General features: G+C 37.9%; 1 protein-coding gene across 2 annotated transcripts in view; it reads right to left on the reverse strand.

Annotated features, from left to right (window-relative positions):
- Positions 1–7,966, reverse strand: part of LOC119551174 (pneumococcal serine-rich repeat protein) — an 89,729-nt gene extending 81,763 nt beyond the window's left edge. For both annotated transcript variants that reach the window (XM_037860373.1, XM_037860372.1), the window contains exons 1-2: positions 7,836–7,966; positions 6,153–6,712 (exon numbers count right to left, since the gene is read on the reverse strand). The gene's annotated coding sequence lies outside the window, so the exon portion shown is untranslated. The remainder of the gene's footprint in view (positions 1–6,152; positions 6,713–7,835) is intronic.
- Positions 7,967–8,233: the final 267 nt, after the last annotated feature.

Below are 8,233 nucleotides of genomic sequence, written 5' to 3' on the forward strand. Positions count from 1 at the left end.
TTGACGCCATTCGATTTTCGCTATTTTTGGCCACAAAATTGTCGGCGCGTGTGTCTCAAGAAAGACAAAATAAAACATTTAAGCAACATATCAACTCAGATAAGACATAAACAAGTCGAAATCTACACGAGTTTTTTCCACGCTGTTGTTATGGAAACTTTAGCTCGTTTATCAAATTGCGAGACAATTTTTGTATGTGCGCTCAATTAGCACGCGTTAACAAAGCTTAAAAGGCATAAAAAAATACATTTTGTAATTGTGTAACAATATAGATACATTCCCAATCAATATTTTTTGTTTTATATAGTTGCCTTTGTGGGAAATGAAATGATTGATTAGATACTTCATAGAGTATTTATAAAACATATACTCATGTATTCATGTTTAAATATAGAGCTATTTTAATGACATAGCAATTAAACTATACATTTAATAAACCTATGTCAGCACAAAAAATGCATTCATTTAGTAATTATAAAATATTTGATTGCCCATTTGAAGCTCCCTATTATTTCAGTTTATTTTTCCCCTTTTTTTGTTTACGCTGCCTGCGGCGAATGCTTATCAGGAATGGTTTGCATTTCGTTTTATTTATACTGTGTCATAAAAAATAAATATTAATTGAGATTATCGCAATGTGATATTGCTATATTTACACGTTATAATTAATTGTTCTTATTTATTGAATTTGTACAGGCCCCCCCTGATGATATTGCCTCTGTTCCCAGTTTAAATTGAGTTATTCGCACGGCGAGAAATAAATACTCATATATGTGCATAAAATTAAACTTGTTTAAATGACATTAAATGTGGTTTTTTATTGAGCTTTCATTTTGTTTCATTTTTGGCCTCTACTCATTCACCAAAAAAAAAGAGGGGAAAAATATATGCAAATTGATATTGTGCTAGTGTGTGTGTGAATATAATATAATTTATCTGCATGTTCGGGCCGCCCTGTGGCTGGCAGCATAAATTAATTATCAAAAGCATTCATTTACATGGCTGACTGCGCGATCCGACACCCGCTGGCAGGCGGCACCCAGGCTCATAGATACAGTATCTCACGGATACACACTGCGTACATGTGTATGCATATTTGAAAAACCCCTCTACACACACACCCCCCTCTCCCCTGACTACAAAGTCCATTTGAAAAACATCATCACAATCAATTTGCTTCGTTTCTCGTGATGGGAATTAAGTTTTTGTATATTTGTGTATCTCTCGGTTTTTGCCTCTGCATCGTTGTTGCTTTTGTTGCTGTAGTTGGCCCACATTATCTAGTGAACGTTGAACGCTTTCGTGCCCCTGTGGTTGTAGTTGTTGTTGCTTAAACCCCCCTGCCCCTGCCCATCAACCCCGCCCCCTTCCATTTTATTGTTGTTCTTGCCTTCCTACATGTGTTTAGCGTGTTCAGAAATTTGCTTTTTTAATGACGCTCTTGTTGATTGCCGGCTATTTGTTATTAGCCCCCAATCCCCCGAATACCCCCCATCCCCCCTTTGTCCATCGGCTGCCCTTGTTTTTGGCTCATTTGAAATTCTTGTATTTGCAAATTAAATGCAATTTATTAATAGTTCGAATTGCTTATTTATGGTTCGTTTCACTTGATTTAGTAGTGCAAACATTTTGCGCTATTGTCGTGGTGACAGCTAATGGGTTTAGTTGAAAGCATATCCATAGTATCTTCAGTTTGTCTTCATTTCATTGGCCACTTTATAATATTTGTTATCTCATTATATCAAGGCTTTCACTTATATTCCACTACTTATGGAATCATGCATTTGTTCAGCTATCTTATCGTAAGTATTTTCTATTTTCTTGAAAAGTATGTGATTTATTACGACTAAAAATAATCATAAATCATCAATTGTTGATTTATCTATAAAAGTTTTAAACAATTTTAACTTTTAGCTGTCTTTAGTAATTTATAATAGCCTGTTTTAGTTTTGCAAATATTTTTTGTTTCAGTTAATTTTATGATTTTCCAGTTTTAAAGTGCTTTTTTAGTAACATTATCACTTTCCTTATCTAATTTTTATTGAGCTAAGCGCAAATAAATCACTGAATTAACCTGTGATTTATGCAGAAATTAAACGTTTAAAAAAGGCTTAAAATTAGTTGAATGCAGCTATTTTAGTAAGTGCTACTATCAATAAGCCAAAGCATTTGGGAATTCTGTACATATTTAATTTAATAAAAGCTGTTACGGCTTTTGAGGACGTGTTGTTATATTTTAATGGAGCAAATAGAATCAATTGGAATTGAATTCCCTGAAATTAAATGATTTCAATTTAATTTGTGCAGAGTATTCCCTTGGCACTCGCTTGTCAATGCAGAGAAAACGTAATATAATCCATTTTCACATTGCGGGAATTGAAATTGAAATTGCAAACTTGGAGCTCGATGCTAATTCGCATGGGCGGACAGATAGGCAGTTGGACAGGCGGAAAACGAACGAACCAACCAGCAGAACCAACAGAACCAGCCGAACCGACTAACAAACGTTTGTCACTGTCGGGGCGTTTTATGAAAATTGAACAAATCAATTAAGTCTAATCGTGCCTTTCGGGTGGGGCCACAGTAGTCGAGCAGTCGAGTAGTCGAGTCGGGGTGCTCCGGCATTTGTTTGGCCCCTGACAAATGGACAAATAAATGTCTGCACACGGGGGCCAATGCCAGATTGCCTTGTTTCTGCTTTTGCTTTTGCTGCTTGCTGTTTGCCTAACTGCTGCTGGCTAAAAAGCCAGAGAACACGGCCAAAGCAGTAACAACACTCGGCGCATGCTACAAATTATGAACACTGTAATTATATTCGTATAATATTTTGTCAGCCAATTGACACATTTGCTGTGGGAGGAGAGGGCGAGGCAAAGAAAAAGCAATAGCAAACGGGCAATTACGCTGGGGCTCTCAGAAAATGCGCAAACCAAAGTCGGTTAACGTGGCTCTTGGCTGCAATTGTTGGCCGCCATCTGCGGCAGTTGCGGTTACAGTGGGACAACGCTAGAGGGGACGATAAAAATGGAATGAAAAACCATTTAAACCTATTAGGATAGTACCTTTTATTAGGATTTCTTCATAACATAACTATTTTGTTGACCAAACTTCAAATGCAATAGAGTATTAAATACTCTGATATTGACTTTTTACAGAAGTGCTGCATAAAATAGAAAAGATTTCTTTAATAAATCCATTGTCAAATGGATTGTATAATACATTTTAGTCACAAATGGTGATATTAGAACATTTGTATATTGATCGTGGTGTGATCGTCACTAGTTTTTTTCCACGTTAAGAGGGGTTTTTGTTTCATAAATCTTAGGTTCCATTGTAAAATATTTGAATATCAAAACATAGGTTCCAAAGTTTTCTTTCTTAAGCCCTTGTTGTTTTGGATTTTAAAATATTAGTTTCAGATCATATATAATGTTATGTTTTTACCAAGAACTTTATCTCAAACTCCCAGCTAGTGGGCTTTTATAAAATATTTAAACATACCATAGATTTTCCATCTTAAAACCTTGTAGTTTTGGGTTTTTAAATATTAGTTCTACACATATTTAAAACAATGTAAACTTTATCTTAAGTATCCAGCTTAGTGGGCTTTCGTTACCTTAAATTTCTCTTATCCGAATCCCAACTGTATCTGACGGGTTGGCTGGCTATCTTGCCGATTGCTGGCAACTTTTACCGGCGCACAGTGTGACAAATTATTATGTATGTACGAATATGAGTATGCTGGCATGTCCCGGGTTCGTTTCCATATCTATGTGCTTGCAGTTCTACACACACAAGCGCGGTTCAGTTCAGTTCAGCTCGGTTCAGTTTAGCTCGCTCGCTGCTGCTGGTGCTAATGACCGTAACTAAGTTGGCGTCACGATTGTGTGCGCCACTGGAAGCCAAGTCGTCGCCTCCCCCCCCATGCTTTCCCCCCCTGCCCCACCCACTGCTGCGGTTTACTTTGTCCCGGCCATTTGTGTAAAATATTTTAATGTTATGGCCCGGCCAAGAGAGCGCTGCCTAATAGTCGGTTAATGGTATCTGCGTGTGCGTATCTGTATCTGTTGCTCTGTGTGTATCGGCAAGTGTATCTATGCATTTATGACTAAACAGTTGTTTAAATAAACACTTTTGGCATGTTTACTCGAAATGCGTCTGCAATGTTTACTTAATTAAATCGAAAAACGAGCAAACGAACAAACAAAACGGAATCGACAACCCTCTCTGCACGAGATATAAACTCAAATTTGAATAAACTTGAGATAAAGTGGACGGAGATTTCGCTTCCGGAATTAGTTGAGAATTTAAATTTGCTCAGATAAGCAAAATAATCAAGTAGATGCTCATTAAGCGAATGTTATTTTTATGGCACTTTATTTATAGTCATTTTGCATAGTTGGTGGGAGAAAACCACATATACAGATCAGTATTTACTGGTTGATAGTGACATTTCCTTAAGTAAAACTTAACTAACGATACGTTCTTGCTCGTTAAGTCAGTTTCATTTTATAAAACTTTCATATTATTTTCCTATACCAAAGATTTTACAGAAGTTCTAATTAAAATCCTAATATTTGCCATTTATTAGTTTCCTTTTATATTCACTTTAATCTCTAATCCTAATATACTTTGTGTTTTTTTAATGAAACCTAATTGTTTGTCATACGACTGTGACTAAATAAAAATGATATTAAAATATACTGACGGCATTTTTTTTTTATACATTTATATTTAGGGATGAAACTTGGAAAATAATATTATTATATACATACAGAGCAATATATACTAGTTAATAGCGACATTTACTTAAGAAAACTTTAAGAACAGTAGGTTTTTGCTTGTGATTTCAGGTAAAGTTTATAAAACTTTCATATTATTTTCCTTTACCAAAGATTTTACACAAATTCTAATGGAAAAACCTAATAATTGTCATTTGGTAGTTTGCATTTTATATATACTTTAATCTCTAATCCTAAAATACTTTGTGTTTTTTTGTCACGCAACTGTGACTAAATAAATTATGTTATCAAAATATACTGATGACATTTATATTTTATAGATTTTTGTTTTAAGAAATTAGGAAAATGATATTATTATAATATTACTTGGTATTCCCTGTTCCTTACTTGATTTTATCAGACTTTGTGGCCAAAAACCCACACACGCGATGTTCATTTTCATAATTCGAGTAAATGCAAAACACGCCCAGGGCCTCCCCCACCCATCGCCACCTTCCCCCCCCCCCCACTTTTTTTTGTTTATCGCTCATCGTTCGGCTGCTCGTTCGCCGTTTTCGCTGTTTGCCATTCGTTTCACTTGACGCGTCGCCGCAGGCTTCATTAGGCGAGCGTGATTCCGATTCGCATTTCCATTCCGATTCCGACTCCGATTCCCATGCCCCATCACCCCCTCCCCCTCACCCTCCCCCTGATGACCCGCGAATTCCGCTTGTCTTCCCACATTACGCTTGCAAAACGAAATTCCATTCCATTGGCGACGAACAAAAACCCAAATTAAATCCACTTCAATAAATCTCAAAAAGGTAACATAAAAAACCGACACACACCGGGCCTGTCAATTTTCTAATCGCCCGAAGTAACAACAAAAAACTCCATTTAATTACAAATCGGCTTAGATTGAAACGCCTTAATTGGCATTAACTCGAAAAAAACAATGTTTGGCTGTGTGTGTACACGAAATACTTGTGTAAAATGCGGCAGCGGTAAGTGGCAAGCGGTAATTAATCAAACTGGAAATCAATTTAGGCTCGCGCTCTCTCGTTCCCTCTCTGTCTCTCACGCTATAGCTATCTCTGCCGTGCGAGGGGGACAGCAACTGGGCAGTATCTTAAAGATATGTAAGCTTTAACAATGGGTATTTTATACCTATTTTTTTGGTCAACTTAAGTTACGGTTTTTTATTAACTGCGAAATTATTTAACAAGATCTTCAGCCATTTTGTAATTTATATAAAATTGTTAATTTGTAAACTTGTTAAAATAGTTCTTCAAACAATAATGTAGTAACTTTAAAAACTAAATAGAAGTAAGATTCTTTAAAAACAGATTAAAAAATAATAATTAAAAAACCGAACCAAATCATATTCATAACAAAAAATAGTTATATTTTGAATAAATAAAACGTATTTACCTTTTTATAAATCCAAAAAAGTCGCAATTTCTGCTCTGGATATGCGCGTTCCCGATTTATAGACAGCATCCAAGATGAGGATTGGGCGCGGGGGTTGGGTGGCAATGGGCGGTGGGCGATGGGCAGGTGATGATTCCTTAGCACGCCGGCCTGCTCGCACCCACAGTGAGCGATTGCGGGGGTGGTGGTGGGGGTGGAGAGAGGGAGAGAGCACGCGAGAGGGCGTAATAATCCACAAAAGAAACTCCCAAACTCCCAGCTCCCGGAGCTAACGGTAGGTGAAATGTAAATCCGCAAAATTTTCCTAGCAGCGCAATCTCAGGAATTATTTTCCATTTATGTAAGAGCGAGAAAGAGAGAGAGTCAAACTTGGCTTTTCCTTCTGCTTTTCACTGCTTCTGCTGGATTCTATTGCTGCTGCTGCTTCTTCTTTTCTTCTGCTTGTTTTTCACTTCTTTGACACTTTTTGCATTTGCTTTTCTTTTCTATTTCTTTTTTTTGCGACAAATGTATGAACTTTTTTATGAGGTTAGTTGTTGTTTTTTTTCTTCTTTATTTCTCTACAAATACACGAAAAAACGGCACTTTGAGTAAGGCGAGGGAGGGAGAGAGCGAGAGAGAGAGGGAGAGCGCGTGTCCAAGCTTTGTTGCCTTTGCCTTCTCTCAGCATGTACATATGTATGTATGATTTGGCAGAACAGAAGCTGCTCCACCGCACACACAACCATCTACATACATACGTATATAGAGAGGCGGTGAACAGAGCTTGGGGCATAAAGGCAGAAAAAAATACACGGGGGAGTTGTTGCACGACAAAGCGACAGAGAACGGGTCGGGAGAGGAGGGGGAGGGGACGAAGAGAGAGACTAAACGACCGACTGACTGACGCGACGCGACTTCACCTTGCACACGCGCGGAAATTGGCGAGAGCGACGAAGCGTCGACGAGTTCGTCGTTTGTCGGCGTTCTTTTACCGCAATGTTTGTGCGAAACATAAAAAAAGCTTTGCACATACACAGCGGGAGCGAGCGAGAGCGAGATCAAGAGCGAGTGCAAGAGGGAAGGCAGTACACACACACACACACACTCATGCAGTGGCTGTATAGTAATTTTATTCCGGTACTATTCAACTGATGGAGCTTCTGTTGCTGTTGTTGTTGTTGTTTTTATTGCCAGCAACATATTGCCAGTGCCAGTGCCACACTCTCATTTTGGTTCCTCTCCTTTTCCTTTCTTTTTTTTACTACTACTTTTTAGTAGTATTTTTTTCTTTTTGGTGATGATGATTACGCTGCTCTTTTCACACACAGACACATACAAACGCACGCACAAGTCAGGCCCAAGTGGGTAATTTGTTTTATGAGTAGCGGCAAATAGCACTTGTGTATGATTGTCGCTCTTCTCCTTCTGCTTGTTGTTACTCTACTCTTTTCTTTTCTTTTTTTTCTTCTCTGCTGTGAATGACAGACAGCGACGACGAGTAATAATTTTTAATGCGTTTTTGGCATTTCTACGCTGCTTTGGGTTAATTGCTTGAAACGCGACGAAACACACTAAAGCACGCACACACAGATACGCGATACGGCCAGAGAGCGAGAGGGCAACAACACTTCTTATTGTTGTTGAATTGAATAAAATGCACACGGGAAAATGGCACTAGGGAGCGACTGTGATTCTGCTTACTTTTCTCCACTGATTTAAATCCTTATTTGTTGTTTGTGTTTAATTAAAGGTAGATCCGCTCAGTGTTTTTTTATGTTTTTGTTTCTGTTTGGCGTTTTATCCGCGCTGTCCGAACGAAGCGAAGGAGCAACGCGTACAAACGCGCATAAATTGAGAGGCGAGAGTTGGCTAGCAACGCGCAGGGTTGCCAGGTAGGCGAAGTGACAATAACAATTTTGCTTGTGTAAAAATTAAGTTCTAGAAGTGGTATTTCTTTACTCGTCTAGTACTCTAACATTTTGTATCCATCTACTACACAACAAAATGTAATAAAGTTACAAATTCCTATTAATAAACAGCACTCTTATTTTTATTTTTTACTGAGCCTGACAACCCTGCGGCATTTTCTACCCACACAT

The sequence above is a fragment of the Drosophila subpulchrella genome, chromosome 2R (assembly GCF_014743375.2).
Source record: "Drosophila subpulchrella strain 33 F10 #4 breed RU33 chromosome 2R, RU_Dsub_v1.1 Primary Assembly, whole genome shotgun sequence".
NCBI classification, from domain to species: Eukaryota; Metazoa; Arthropoda; class Insecta; order Diptera; family Drosophilidae; genus Drosophila; species Drosophila subpulchrella.